Source organism: Eurypyga helias, unplaced genomic scaffold (assembly GCF_000690775.1).
Source record: "Eurypyga helias isolate BGI_N326 unplaced genomic scaffold, ASM69077v1 scaffold43842, whole genome shotgun sequence".
In the NCBI taxonomy this organism is placed as follows: domain Eukaryota; kingdom Metazoa; phylum Chordata; class Aves; order Eurypygiformes; family Eurypygidae; genus Eurypyga; species Eurypyga helias.
Genome location: NW_010234895.1, coordinates 22,522 through 38,101, shown reverse-complemented (window position 1 = coordinate 38,101; position 15,580 = coordinate 22,522). Strand labels below are relative to the sequence as shown.

Below are 15,580 nucleotides of genomic sequence, written 5' to 3'. Positions count from 1 at the left end.
CCCCCCCCCTACTTCATTAATCCTCCCAAACAATATCATACAGTTGCAGTCTTGAAAATGTTTTTCTTTATAAGTGCACTTCTGTCTTTGATGGTACTTTGGATCAAGTCAAACTCCAGATTCTACTGTAGTACACATAATAAAGAGCAAATAGAGAAAGCTTTGCAAAGTTCATTTTTCGTTACAGCCTAGTAAATATTGTTGTAGGTCTTGCCTGATCATTCTGCTACACATAATTTTTAAAAGTTTTTATTCTGGTATGGTCTGCTCTTTGGAGAGACATGATCCAGTTTCTATCTGTGTTAGAATTGTTTGGAGGAGGGAGAGTCCAAGGCAGCAGAGAACTGCGCTATAACCTTTACAATGATGTCCTTTAGCTAGAACCAGCTCTTAAAGCACGGCTGAACCTGGGAAGTGGGCACTGGTTTCTGGAGGTAATAGGAATGAGATTTTCTTGTATTTCACAGAATCACAGAATGGTTTGGGTTGGAAGGGACCTTAAAGATCATCTAGTTCCAACCCCCCTGCCATGGGCAGGGACACCTTCCACTAGACCACATTGCTCAACGCCTCATCCAGCCTGGCCTTGGAGACATCCAGGCCTTGAAGACATCCAGGGCGGTACATTTCATCTGTACCACCTCAGCTTCAAGCTGATAATGGACTCAGACCCCATATCTTTACTCTTCCCAAATGCTGAGCTGTAGAGTCCTCTAATCCTCTGCTTCTCATCAGAGGATAAACAATACCAACAGAAACATGACTGACAGGCTTCCGGCTTTTGTCAGATTTGCTGAATTTGCATTCAAAAACTTTGAAATTTGGGGAAATGTGTTCATTTTCTCTCCCACTACTTCTGGGTGTTGCTTCATAAAATATATGTTCTGAGGAACTCATGAATGTATGGAAAGGGTGGGACTCAGTTCTACTTCAGTCTGACAGGTAAGGGTGGGGGGCTGCAGTCCCAGTTTGACCAGCTTCAGGTGCCAATGGCATCTTCTTCCTACTCCTAACCTTCTCCCTTACTCCCATCACTGTATCGCGATGTGCTGTCCCCTGCTTGTGGTGGCACGGCAGTTTCGGTGCCCTTGCACTGACCTGGATTGGGAAACCGTCCACATCAAGAGTTCCCTTGTTAAAAAACAAAGGTGCCTCCCCCTGATGCTTTCTTCTTAAAGCCAGATTAATTCCCCTATCTGACTCACATTGTGCTGCTCACACAGCTGAGCCAGGGCTAAGGAAGTGGGCAAAACCCACAGGGTAGTGGTAGCAAAGCCCTGAGTATTGCCACTGAAGCCACCAACACATCGTGAGTAAGCAGCTTGGTGAGTAGCTGGCAGCACGGGCAGTGGCTCACCCAACCCGTACCCCCTGGGGTCTGTGATGCAGGGGGAAGGAAGCACCTGGCAGCCTCTGCCCCACTCCGTGGGGGACAGTGGGTGGCATATCTGGCCCAGGAAGGGGAGAACTGACATGCTGGGCTCCCCCAAAGCTAATGGCTCCTTGTGGTGACTAGCCCAGACCTCAGTGTCTCACCCGATGCCAAAGGCAGGGTGGACAAACCTCGCCTGGAGTGGCACAACTCAGAAACTCAGTATTTAACATCTTTTCTGAAGTCGCCTTCAGCCACTCAATCTTAAAGTAAAAGAAAGATGAGCAAGGCAGTTCTCATCTGTTAAAAACTGCTAAAATAATTAAAAAATGTTGCTTAAATTAAAAATTGCTGCAGTTTTGCACTGAAAGCATTTGTTGTAGATAGCGAATTACAAATGCACATCACGCGTAATAAGAAGACCTATGAAAGACTTTGCCAAAGAAACTTTGATACGGTCAAGACGCTGTGGCAGTCGCAACTACTTTTTTTTTGTTTTGTTTACATTTCAGGAAAAGTATTTTCCTGTCAATCTGGGCCAGACGCGAAGAGTGGGAGTGTTTGCAAACACAGCTTACTCTAAAAATAAGTCGGGAACGATAATTCTGTACACTTCGAAGAACGATACAGGCTGGGAACAACACAGCTTCTCAGAGACAGAAGTCCAATCCTTCAAAAAAAACCCGAGGAAAACCAATGATGTCACGTAGTGCTTAATGAGAATAAAGCCTGTAAGTTGCTCTTGTTCAGCAGCGGCAGCACGTGCTTCCCACATACCACAGCACGCAGCAGTAAGGAGCAGGTAGAGGTCACATTAGAACAGAGGGGAGAACGCCTGCGGTAGCTTCCCCAAGTAAACGTGCGTTTTGAGATTTAACTTTGCTGCTTTTAATACTTAACAACACACCCTTCTTCAAAGTCACCAGAGTAATGTCAAGATAGTATTTTCTGATCTAAGGAATACCTTGTTTAAGGTGCAGTAAGAAAGCAAGGGGATGTATGTTAGTATACATACATACCTACATATGTATATGAATGAGCAAGTGAGTGTGTGCTGTAACACGTGTGTCTGTAAGTTTGACCCAGAAGCAGCAGAACAGTTCCGAGGGGCGCGAAGCTTTGTTTTCCACCCGGTGGGAGCAAGCTCCCAGGCAGCTGTGTAACCTTATCGCTTGGCACGTATGGCCCCCGCTGCCATGAGGATTATGCCTGTTATGTAACCGCGTTTATACAGGAAGCTAACAGCATCTAACAAGCTAAAAATAAGCAGACTTCCCTAATTTCAAAGGATAACATTTTAAACTTGCTTGTGCGGCTGCTCCTATTTCAACAATAAATGTGGCTGCCTCAGACATTTCATTTTTTTTTTTTACTAGGATAATATTTTAACACTCTGGCAGCTTGTTTTCTCACAGAGTCAGAGCTCCTTTCTCATTTTTTCATTACAGCAAGAACTCTCCTGGCTTTTATTTAAGGTGCCCTCCAATATCTGTGACTAGCAAAGCAGCCCAGAGTCTCAGTCCTGCTTTTTCTCCTCAGACAGTCAAGCATTCTGGCATTTGTGGGCAGGTTTTAGAAAAATGATGTTTATTTCCATGCTAGTAATAACCTTCTCAGTCAATTAGACAGCTGATTATTAAGAGAATTTTTTATATTGCTCCTTCAGATGCTGGGTTTTCAAGGGGGTAGAACAGAAATCATTTAGGTTTTCCCCTTAGTTAAGCTGCTCCTTACCTTGGCTTTCTGTCAAAGAATCATAGAATTGTTTAGGTTGGAAAACACCTTTAAGATCATTGTCTCCTAGAACTGCCAAGTCCACCACTAAATCATGTCTCTAAAGCGATGGTGACACAACCACTTCCATGGGCAGCCTGTTCCAATGCTTGACCACCCTTTTGGTGAGGAAAGTTTTCCTAATATCCAATCAAAAGCTCCCCTGGCACAATTTGAGGCTGTTTCCTCTTGTCCTGTCGGTTGTCACTTGGGACAAGAGACCAACACCCACCTCAATACAACCTCCTTTCAGGTAGCTGTAGGAAGCGATAAGGTCTCCCCTGAGGCTACTCTTCTCCAGGCTAAACGACTGAGTTCCCTCAGCTGCTCCTCATAGGACTTGTCCTTCTGAACATTCATCAGCTCCATTGTCCTTCTCTGGACACTCTCCAGCACCTCAAGTTGCTCCAACACCTCAAAACATCTGTCCACTTGCCCTATGTGGTATGGAAACCCCATGGGACTGACGCCTCACTCCTCGATGGCAGCTTGGGTGGTGGGTCATGTACACTCCACAGAGGGCAGCTGTACTTGAGTTCACATTGTGTTGTTATCCCTGCCCCTGTGTACAGCTGCTCATGTCTCTTCCCATGGGGAGTGGAAGTGAGCTTCAATGCCAGCATCTTAACACTCAGCACAAGGTTTCTGATGGGGATGCTGTCAAAACAGGCTCATGCCAGGTATCGCCTCCTCTGCGCTGGGCTGTCTTGGCTCCGCAGGCCAAGGTGCTGGTGGGAGCTGTTTGCTATGAGGGTCCCCTACATGGGAGAGCACAGGCTCCGGTGGCAACGCTGATGTTTCTCCCGCTCCCCTCAGTGAGCTGCAGCGGGAGCTGTGGGGGAGCACTGCCCCGAGGTGAGATGCAAGCTGGCAGAAACAGTGCTTTGCTGCTCTGTCAAAGGTGATTCTTCAAGCTTGGTGAAACTGAGTCACGTACAAAGATCTTGAAAAGTCCTTGACTACCTACAATGGTAAGCAACACTACTTTGTGGGGTTAATTAGCATAAGCATGAACTGAAGCCCTTTGGAAACTTTGAACTGCTCCACACGAGTACTCTTAACTCTCAGTATCAAACTTTATTTTGTGGAATTTGGACAAATGACAATTTTTCTAAACCTAGAGGGAGGAAGGAACAAGACAAGTTCTTCCTGGGCCTCTGTAGGAGTTCAGGTACTGATGTACTGTGATTTGGAAGGAACAGTGATGTGTAAGCATCGTTGCTGTATTTGTATCTCAGCAGCAATACTCAGCTCTGAGTATACGTGGATTAAAATCGGATTATAAGATGACCTGATTGCAGTGAAGATGCTAATTTGAGTGGCAGAGTTACCCCACTTTTGACAGCAAGTACTTGATCTGTGATTTTCCAGAATGCAACCTACTATTTTAATTTTGTTGTGATTTCTCCACTCTTAAAGGGGCACAACCTCATCTGCCTGAAGATGGTATATCTTTTATGAACTTGCAGTAGCTGAAAATCAGGCATGAAATATTCATGTTTGCTTTGTTCACCCTTGTGTTTTTCCTTTTACGCTGGCATTAGTCCACTAGCTCCCAGCACCCACCAGCTGCTGCATGTACAGTCAGCAGCAGTTCCCTAAACTATCCCCTCTGTGCTACCAGCGAAGCAGCAGGAGCTGTGACGGCTGATGAGAGGCTGCGCTGGGGCATGACCACTGAGCCAGGCTCATTGCGTTTGTTCCAAGTCTCCATCCATATGTGAGGCTTACCAAGGTTTACATGACTCCTGGCTTAAAATAATTGCAGTAATCCCTTGGACTGACAACACTGAATTGTTGTATTTCCTCCAACAATAACATTTAGTTCCTAACACTCTGCTGGGGGGAAGGGAGGGAATCAAATGCTTTTTTCTTTTTTTTTTGTTGCATTACAGCTATTCTGTAGGAGGAGGAAGAAAGGAATGTCACCGGAATCTGCTGTTGCTGGGTGCAGGCTGTAATCACTCCTGTGTGCGTGTGGGTGTTTGTTCTGCACAGTCCGGGGGCACGATCCTACCCTAGTGCCAGCACAAAGTAACTCTGCTAGACTCCCAGGAAAGGTAGTGGGAGGACAGGCAACTCCTTCCTATTGTGCAGTGCTAACCTTTTGTTTAATTTTTGTGAGAAGAATATGCTCAGAACATCAAGCATCATTTACTGAGATTTCAGTTAGTGTTTACCATTCAACTGAATCAGGAAAATGGTCACAGAGGAAGGCCACTTCTTAAAAGAATCAGTTCAACGCAATTTAAAATACTGTGAGGAATAAGAGTAATCAGCACTAAATTTCTCAGTATTTGATCTTTTCTCTCAGCAACCTCAGAAATGTAGGAAAAACAGGATATCAATGACATGCCACGAAGCCCCTATCTGGTCCGTGCTGCATGGACACACCATGCGCTCAGGAGCTCCCTGGAGGGGGAGAGCCCAAGCAGTTCTCATGCCTTAAAGTGGGCTCCAACTTTTTTCTAGCACAGCCTGAACTCAGGTGTCTAGCTACACTGTGCTGTGACCCTCTAAGCACATCTTCCCAAATGTGGCTCTTCTCAGTGTGGGTATTTTGAACTACAAGCAAATAAGAAACGTGGCAGGAAACGTGGGCAACCTGGGAGTCAGAGCTTGAGCCAACGCCTGAACACCGTCTTCATGCCTTGAGGCTGACCTAGCCTCAAATAATGTGGATCTCCTTGCTTTGCACATGGTGTAATCGATACAATTTTCTACTATGCTGTCACGTGAAGACAGTGTGGTACCAATGCAGACCACTCAGGCTATTCAGGATTCAGACCATTATACTGATTTTATAACATAAGCATCCAAAACATTATAGCTTCTAGTGCAAAGGCTACCCTCTTTGCTAAAGGGGGGACACTGAAAAACCTTAAAACCTTAAAAATTGTAAATCATGGTATGGAGCACGGAGAACCTTGCCAGGCTGTACATAGGCCAAAGCACCTTCATGATTATTTCAGTGTATGACAGAACATGACCCAGTCACTGGCATCAAGAGCCCCAGGGAAGTACAAGCTAAACATAAATACTGATTTTATGGATGTTTCAATGGGCCATTAAATCAACCCATCAAACCATCCACCTTTTTGCTAGGACTAGGGATGAGTCTAATCTCCCAGGCTGGACAACTGTCAGCTGTAATTGTCTACAGGTGAGAGACATCTGTGCAGCATGGAGTGGAGGAGAAGTAAATAGCATAAGGACACTTGATCAATTTTCTTGATTTTCCATATTCAGGAATCAATCTGTCTAGTACACCACCAGAATGCAAGTATTCTTGCGTACTTCATAAGAAAAGTCCACTATGGTGGCAAAAGGACCTGAGTTGATAGAGGCAAGATGACTGTCCTGATGACCCCTGCACAGACTTGTAGACCATCTGCTAAAATCTGCTCTCTTCTGTCCATCAGTCCCAACTTTCATTTTAGTAAGTTAAATTTTATGGCAAAATTGTTATCAGCACCTGCCTTCCAACTTGCCATATATGTGTTAAAACGCTTTTGGTGCTTTATCCAGCTTATTCTTTACAGGTGCTATAGGACATAGCTCTGCTGCCACAGATTCATCCTTTAATTTGTAGCATTTTCTGGGTGCCCTGCTCTAAATTTCAAACACTATAAAAAGTCCCTTGGCAGTTCATCCTGCTCAAGATTCCTAGCACCTTTACAGGGATCAGTGAAGCACTGCACTAAAGGGGCTTGAATCAGCTATAATAAGCCATTCAGTGTCACTGGGTCAGTCAGATAATGGTGAGGTGAGGTCCTGTGCCATTTTTATTATTCATTATGCTGCATATTCAGTTCCCTGCATTTACCACCATAACAGAGATACTTTGCAAAATGTCATGGAGGCAAATCGCTGAAGGATGCTCTGGTCTAACGAGTGCCCTTCCGTATGAGGGAAGGTAGAGGATGGCAGCAACACACCCTCCCATACTGTCCTCCCTGAAGCTCTGCAAGCTCTGCGGCTCTCAGGGTCATCTCCTCTGACACCAGTCTCTGAGCATGTTGCCTCCAAATCCAGATCCGAGACAGGGAGCAACATTTGCTGCTGAATGAACACAACTTGTTCCGGCTCATCAGACTTCTGAGTGTATCAGCTTTTGCCTCGCTGATAAAAAGTCGACAAAAGGATTATTCTGTAAAAATCCAGGGATTTTATTGGATCTCTGTGGATGTGAAAAGGCTTGTTTCGAAAACCATGAACGTCTTTGATAAGGGTATTTGGCAATCGGCTTGCCTGTTGAGGCAGCTTTTTTTAAGCCCATCAAGGTTGTGCTGCGTCCATGTCATACTGTTGTAACACTGTTAACCATAAAGGAGAAAAGATCATTGTCTTTATTCATAGTATGTATTTTTTCTAATCCCTTGATATGAATAGTCTAGCATCACTGGAGTAGGATTTTTGTTACAAGATAAATGCCAAAGCTTGCAACTATGTACCTCTAGATTAATAGGAGGAGAGGGATACAGGGTTTATAGCATCTGATGAATTCTTAGTCTTTTTCTTATCATTTAGCCACCTATTTTTTCAGCAGCATCCAGTGATCTGGTGCAAGTACATCTCTCTGCATATTCAATTCAGAACTGTGTGTTTTAAGCTTATTTTGCTAGAGCTGTTTGCTGTCATATAAATTAATAGTGTTTCTACTTTCTCTCTGTTGGGAATTGCTGCCCACTGTGCATTTTCACTGTCAGCTAGACACCAGGATGGGCTGCCTCTGTGTTGCTTTGGCTTACAGAGAAAAATATAATTAGCAGAAGGGGTATAACTGGATACATGCATACCAGTTTTTGTCAATTATGACAGATACAAATGAAATACCTAGTGGAAAAAGGAGGATATTCTTTTAAGTGTGGTGCAATTCTGCACAACTGGAAGCAAATTTGAAAAGCCTGGGTAAAAGGAAAAATTTTGAGCAGAGTTTGGGCATAGGACATCCTGCATGCTGCAAACGAGTGACTGCAGAACCTGTTCCCAGCTGGAGCATGTGTGTGATTGTGTGATGGCTAAATGAGGCAAACGGGATAAAATCAGAAGTCGGTAAACCTGTGATTTGCTCTCGCACAGAATATAAAATGGCAAATGTTTCCTTCTTAATAATAGTGCGACTACAAATAACTTTCTTTGTTGTCCCCTATGACAAGTTTTTCTCAGAGGGGCAAAGTGGTCTGCCGTTTCCCTGAAGTCTTCATCAACCTATAATATCATCATCATCATCATCATCATCATCATCATTCATTATTCATTATTTTTCAGTCTGCTGATACTGCCTTTCCTATGTGTCAACTCAGAGGGCCTTGGGGCAGCAAATCAGTATATCCAGCACAGAGCCACACGTGTGGCTAATGACATGCCAGCTCTGCCCAAGGAGGGACATGCAGACCCATGGCCTGGGACAGTGCTGAGCCTCCCCCCTTCCCACCAGTGGGCAGACCCCATCAAGAGCAGCCCCCGGCGAGTCCCGTGGTTTTTGGTGCAGCCTGGCTGGGCAGTGCTGAGCCTGCTTGCCCCAGGGCTTGGTGCCACTAAGTGTCCCAGGGCAGGAAATGACACTGTCCTGCGTGGGAAGTGCTCCCTGAAACTTAGTGTCAAACACCCAAGGGATGTGCCCAGCCCAACTGGTCCCACACCTCCCCAAGCAGACTGTGACAGGCGTGGGAGCAGAGGGGCACGATGGTGGTACAGCTCCCACAGGGAGAACTCAACACGCTGCAATTTAGAACCACATGCTGCAATTTTTAAAAGCATAATTGTAGGGATTTGCTGCCCTCTGGCAGGATTTTCTGACAGCTTTGATTCTCTGGGAACTGCAAGAGCAGCACTCAGCGACCACGCACCGGCACAGCAAGGTCTCCACTTTTCGCAGTTGGTTGTAGGCAGAGCAGAGCAAACTGCTGGACGCCGCTGCTGCAGCCTCCCTCCTGGAATGCCAGAGGCAGATGCTGATCCCAGGCAGGGGCTGGAGTAAGGGGCAGAACTGCTGCACTGGCAGGAGCCCCCCATCACTTCCTTCCATCCCTCTGGGGGTGATGGGACAGCAAGCCTGACCCTCTAAAGCCGGTCCCTTGTCCCTTTGGCTGTCTCCTCACAAGAGCCAGCCCACCACCTTCCAGCACCGGCCACTGTCTAGTGAGAACGTTCACTTTAGCCTCGAACGCTGACATTGCTGAGTTTGATTCCTTGGTATGGTATGTGCTTTCTGAGAGATCCTCAGCAAATCAGGCAAATTTTTTTTAAGACCATTTTTCCAAACAGCCCATTAATGCTGGTATGTCACTTGTGGATATGTGGGTAGTGGTTTTGAAAACCTGGGCCTCCTTTTCACTGAAAGCAAAGCATCGTGAGTCTCACGGGGTGAGACGTCTCTGATGAAATGTTGAGTTCTTCAGTGTCTGCACCGTACTGGTTTGGTGCTGTGGACTGCCTGCCTGGGCAGCAGGAGGAACAGGAGCATCTTGGGCACTGAAGAGCACTCTCTTGTCTTAAACTTTCAGATGACTGCATCCTAAAAGCATCCGTGGCTTATTAGAAGTACCTAGATTGGCTACCTTGGATGCTGATATTTTTGCTGCAGGTACCTGAAATCAGGCCATACTAGTCCTATCCTAAAATAGAGAAGAAATATGGGAGTAGGGAGGTCCAGAAGAGTACCCTGGATACATCGCTATGACTTATGGTTTTTCTGTTTTGAGATAAAGGACGGATAACATAGATGGGCTATTCCTGTTAGTATATGAAACTGCCTACATGGAACCCATGATCCTTACTTCCATCAGGTTATAATCCCAGGAGATACAAACAGGCAAGGACTGAGGGAAAAGAACTATAAGTAGGACTCAAATACAAATCTATGATCATCCCCAGTGATTGATTGGACAGCTGTACAGGATTTCCCCAGGGTTTTGAAGGCAGGGGGCAGCCTGGAGTTGGAGGATGGATAGGAATCTCTCTCTCTGTCTTTTACATATAAGTATATAGGTTTTGCTGTAGTTTTCTTTTCTGCTTAATACACACGTAATTGCCAGGGACCTTGTGACTAATGATTCTGTTCGCAACAGCAGCCACAGGTCTTAGCATTAAAGTGCACATTGCACAATGCAGTGCTGTGCAGGGCTACCAGGGTTGGTCTGGAGGGCACTAGCTCCATGTGATAGGGCAGCCAGGCTAATATACAGCTCAGAGAAAGCTTTCATGGATCTGCTTTATTGCTGTCAGGGGTTTGAACTTGTATCCCTTTATGGTACTGCACAATGACAATGAAATACGTGTGCTTTTTTAGAGCTATTTGGAATACCTCTGGCTGGCACTGTACTAGACAGGTCAGGGATGTTCATGAAGCTGTGAAGATGGTGATAAAAGCCAAGATTTGATTTTATAGTTACCTTTGTTATTGCAGAGAAAGCCTGGAGAATAAGGAAGCCATTTCTTCATCAACCTTTCCAATTGCAACAGCCACAGCCACTAAGACACCCTGGGGCCCACTGAAGCAATGGCAACATCTTCAGTGACTTCAGTAAGTCCTGGATTGATGAGACAAGCAACTGTGGTTATGCTGTCTTCCACAGACTTACACTGATTTACTGGGAATCTGCCCCCTTTCTGTGGATTAGATTGTGCCCACTTTGTTTCTTCAGTGGTAGCATGGAAGTGGCTGATACCAATTCATATAGCTATATATGGAATAAGTACTAATGCCTCATCTGTTACGTTCTACAGAAAAACTGGGAGATCTGCCTAATGTCTCTTAAGTCATGAAAATGCTGCCTAAAAACAGGACGATGTAATGCATCATTCACCTTCCAGCCCGTGGCATGGCTGCACACAGCACTCGTCTAAACTTCCCTTGTTATGAAACCTGACCACTGGACTGGGAGAGGAGGCCTTTCATAGCCACCTGGAAGGACTGACAGACCTGTGTTCCCTGCGGTACAACATTGTACTGAACCTGGAAATGTTCCATATAATTGGAAGCCCATTAGCTAAAGCAAGAGGGCAGAATGTGACCATATTTTATTTTAACAGGCTTGGCTATTATCCTTGGTACACGTCACAGGAAGTCCCTGTTAATAGTGGCCTACCCCAGAACTCCATCTTGCAAACTTATCTGGAGAAAGCTGGCTCTAACCTTAATTATTACACCCCAGCTAAGGACTTCAGTGGATTAGCTGTCACAGACTGGTATTACTGGAGGCCTCAGTGGCCCTGAGACAGGAATGCAAAAGATATCTACAGAAGAAAGTCCAGGAAGCTTATAACCAAAATCGAAGGGAATATTGCAGCAAAGGATGTTGAACATTTACCTAGTTTCCTTTGAAAAAAGTGCAAAAGGTTTTATGAAGGAAACAATTGCATTAGGAATGAAAGGCAGACCAAAGGGCCTGTGGGGATAGTATTTATAACCTGACTGTCACAGCTACACTGGTTCCCACCCAAAGAGTGAAGTTTTGAGGAAGAATGAACTTTTCTGGCTCTGGGATAGAAGTGCATTCCTGTACCCTCTCATTGGCATTAAGAAATCCCTTGGAAACCGTCAAAACATTTTTCACTTTTCTCAGTTTAGGGTGAATGAATCCATAAGGATTTCCCTGCCCATGGCAGGGAGGTTGGAACTAAATGATCTTTAAGGTCCCTTCCAACCCAAACCATTCTATGATTCTATGATTCTACGATTCTATGATCCTATGACATCCCAAGATTATGCTCTGCCCATATTAGCGTATAGTGAGCTAGATTATAGAAATGAAGCTTTATTATTTCTCTCCATGGAAAGCTTTTGCTGGAACAATGTGGGCTGCATTTATGCTTTAACCATTCTTACAGATGGTGCATCAGGATGGAAAACCTCCTACTTGGGCCAGCTTTGCTGGTTCATGTTAATTGTCCACATGCTTTAAAAAGCTCATTGTTCTGAAGTAAAAAATGCAGTCTCTAATATCTATTTTTTGTTGTTTTAGTTCAACATTTGTGCTGTACTGAAACATGCATTTGAAAGGATTAAAGGGATTTCATCAATTTGATGTAGTATGTAGGAGGCAGTTAATACATTAATCCTCCCTGCTGCACTTTCTTCTGCTCAGGTATGCAACCACTACCTGATCTCCAGAGAGCTGCCCCTTGTATAGAAGGGAAACTGAGGCAGGGATTTTTAGCAAGTTGCTCAGTGTTCTGTCAGAATGGGAGATTGAAATCAGCAGTCTTTCTGCATGCCTCCATCTCAAAAACCTTTAATTTAGTCCCATACCTGCCTTGGACGAGGCAAACACTGCCCTAGAGCCAAGGAGTACTGCTGACATCAGTTGAACACACACATACACACAAGTATTTTCAAGATGTGTGTCCTACATTAGTCCTTCTTTATGTGATTCTGGACATCCTTCCAGAAACTGGATGAAGACAATAGGCTTCCTGTGAAAAAGCAGCATAACCTGTCTGTTACAGCCCTGTCTTAGCTGTCCCCTGTAGGCAGTGACTGCACTGTCAGCAGGTCTCAAATTCTGTGTTTCTGAGCTTGGTAAGTGAGCTGTATTCAATTTTTAAAGGCTATGTTCAGTCTTTAAGTCCAGGTACAGAGTTTGAAGCTGAGAAGGAACAATAGCTCCTGCTGCTTTTCTCTGGCTTGAAGGCAAGTGCCTATTCTTGGGCATTAAAGGAGGTGTAGGCACCTGTTTTGTTGCTTTTATCCAGCTTGCCCTTCCCTAACTCTGCAAGAAGAGGATGGACATCAATAATTGCTGGAGGCTGGTGTGCATCCCCTTTGCCATTTTATACCCAGTTTCCGCCTCTTTTTCCCCTTAGACAACCAAATCCTGTAAAGTTTCCTACTTTGATTTTTCATGTGCTGTGGCCCTCAATCTCCCATAAATCAATGATGATGTCTAGCGAGTCACTTACATACCAATGGTCTTCACCTTCAGTTCTTGAGGCACAGTAATTCTCTTGTTGCTGATCCTTAATCACTGTTCAGCTTAAGGATAAACATCCAAGCACCGGAGACCCTCCCCTTAAAACCTGCGACATGAGGAAAAGGTACAGTGAAAGACACCTCTCTGAAACACATGTAGGAAGAGCACAGAAACTGAAACTGAAATTCTTAAGATTGGCCAAGTGTTGCATTTTCCCTTTCATTTAAGGTTGCCCAATGCCAGCATTCTCTCTCCTACAGAGTTTGCCTATTTACAGCCACTTTTTCTAAGGTTTTTATAAGAAGCTGAGTGAGCTCCTAGGGAAAGCAGCAAGAACAATGCATGCCTTTGGAATCACAGCTTTCAAACTGGAAAGTGGTGAGGAAAACATTTGATTGACATAACAGAATGGCTCTCCCCTTCCCCTTATCAGCAAAAAAAGAAACAAGGAAATGCTTTGGGGAATTCTCATGTTAAAAATCCTGGAGTTAAACCACGACAATATCAAATAATTACAATTACATTTTGCATCCAAGCAAATTGTATTCCCAGTGTTTGTTTACTTGCTTATTACCAACATCTCTGGCAGTACCTAAGTTTGCAACTTATGTTTAACAACCTTTGTATTCCAGACAGCAAATCTTTAGCCACAACATAATTCATAGGGACTAGAATGAAAAGAAAATGTAGTCCAAGGAACAGCCACATAACAAACCACTGGATTACTTTAGAAAGGCTGTGAAATGCTGAATTAGCCTGACAGCGATGTCTTTACTCTCTTCACTGTAGCAAGTTCTTATTAACACTATCGGAGAGCGTGCCCTGGGAGCTGCAGGCATTGTTATTTGGTGAGATACGAATTTAACTTCTCGAGAGGTAAGCCTGTGCCTGATTTAAATGCAGCATGTAAGATCCTGATTTTATGCTATTAATAGACACTGTCTGACTGCACCAATCCTGAGTACTCAGTACCAGCAGAGCTGTCTGCTTAACCAGTCTTTGCTGTCCCCCAGTCAGGATGACCACAGAATTCTTCCCGACTCAGCAAGGTCTTGTGAGACTCACCATCGACCAGTGGTAGGGAAGGAAGCCAGTGGCTAATACCAGGCATTCTGGAAGACAGTGCCTCAGTATTATCCATTCCAGACGGCTAAAACACCAGGAAAACAACTAGAGCCTGATTAGCACTTGTCAGACCAAGTATACCAGTGGTGCCCAGCAATTTGGTTATGGGAACTCTATTTGTGCCTGTGTATGGGCAAGTAAGATGGAGCAGATTGCTGAGATCAGATGGAGAGGCTTTGTGTTACGTGATATCAGACCTAGCCATGTCAAAATCAAAGACTGATTTCTGAGGCTCGTCATGTCCTGGAGCTTTCAGACAGCCACGCATCAAACTCTTGTGAGAAAAGGCTTTGCCCTTAAAGATGTGTGAAAAGGGTGTTCTGGGCTGCTTTTCTCCTGGCAGATAGCATAGAAAACCCAGCCAGAAAGAGAATCGATGGCTGAAAATAAGAGTTCAGTTGTCCTCAGTAAATTCAATTACTTCAGCCAATTTTTGTAAATATTTGGCTGTGGCTTCTGTCAGAGTGAATAGGAGGGTGAACTTCCTTCCAACTTAGTCAAGTGACAAAGGCAAGACCCTGAAGCATCAGCTCCAGACCCACCAACTCTTGCCACACAGTCACGCTGTCATCACCTGCATTTCTAGTGTACATCAAAGCTTCTTTGTAGATCTGCAGGCTGCGTGTTTTCTGGGGATTGCATGTTGCTAAAGCCCTTTGCATCTCCACTGGGTTATGTTTGCTGTATAGAACTTCCTAACAATCCTTTAAATCAGTAAAATTTAAATTATGCTGAATTAATTAATTAAATCTACTGATTTATGGCATATTTTTGAGAAAGAGAAAGGAAAAAACGAAATTATGTTTGACATCAGCTAAAATGTCTAGCATTTAGGGAGTAACTGCACAAAAGTGCAAAAAGCCTTTGGTTTGGAATCAGGGCCCTACAATATCAATGTCACAGCGGCAGCTGAGGTGGGCAGCAGCCATCTTTGTCAGGGCAATGGGTGATGTGTGCGAAGAACCTGGAGAGCCTCGATGTATCTGAATTTAAATCTTGGGAGCTTCCGGATAGATGCCTTGGAGGACCAAGGATTTATTGTGAGAGGAGAAGCATCACATGAAGATCTGGAAATAATGGCAGAGGCATTTTTTTGCCACTGTTGTCAGGCACAGAGAGATTGGGACACCTTGAACGCTTAAGTCAAAGACACATAGGTCATAGGAATATGTCTTGATCCCATCTTCTGAGATTAGGCTGTTTAGGGGGCTAGAGCCCAGGTTTCTGCCCAGCTGACAGCCACAGGCAGTACAGCAAATGCCTGCTACTACTGGAAAAAAAGGTGCGAGGTTCACTTTTTCCTTTTGTGAAGAGTGGAGGAGTCTACCCATACCTACCTCTTACTGGATGACAAGTGGGAGAGAGCATCTGCGCAGAAATAGAAAATGGGGGG

At 44.6% G+C, this 15,580-nt stretch overlaps 1 pseudogene; it reads left to right on the top strand.

The window, feature by feature from the left end:
- Positions 1–8,833: 8,833 nt before the first annotated feature.
- LOC104505849 lies at positions 8,834–15,329 on the top strand (annotated as a pseudogene).
- The last annotated feature ends 251 nt before the right edge of the window (positions 15,330–15,580 follow it).